The sequence below is a fragment of the Vombatus ursinus genome, unplaced genomic scaffold (assembly GCF_900497805.2).
Source record: "Vombatus ursinus unplaced genomic scaffold, bare-nosed wombat genome assembly UNPS02005659.1, whole genome shotgun sequence".
NCBI classification, from domain to species: domain Eukaryota; kingdom Metazoa; phylum Chordata; class Mammalia; order Diprotodontia; family Vombatidae; genus Vombatus; species Vombatus ursinus.
In genome coordinates, this window is record NW_020945437.1 from 10,130,631 (window position 1) to 10,131,061 (window position 431).

Below are 431 nucleotides of genomic sequence, written 5' to 3' on the forward strand. Positions count from 1 at the left end.
GTAGAACAATTTGGAACCGTGTCCAGGGGGATATAAACTGTGAATGCCTTTTGACCTAGCAATACCACTACAAAGTCTATATCCCCCCAAGAATAAAAAAAAAAGGAAAAGGACCTATGTGTAAAAATATTTATAGTAGCTCTTTTTTGATAGCAAGATAAGGTTCATGTGTAGTCATGTATAATGTATCAAACTGCTTGTCTTCTCTACGAGGGATATGGGGATAGAAGGAGCAAGGGAGATAATTTGGAACTCAATTTTTTAAAAACAAATATTAAAATTGTTTTTACATGTAGTTGGGGAAAAATAAAATACTAAATAAATATTTTAAAAAAGAAAATACTCCTGGAACTTCTGAAACATGAGCCTATCTGGCCATCCTTAGTTTTTGAGGACATCTCTCTGTCCACTCTTCATAGAATTGTATGAAA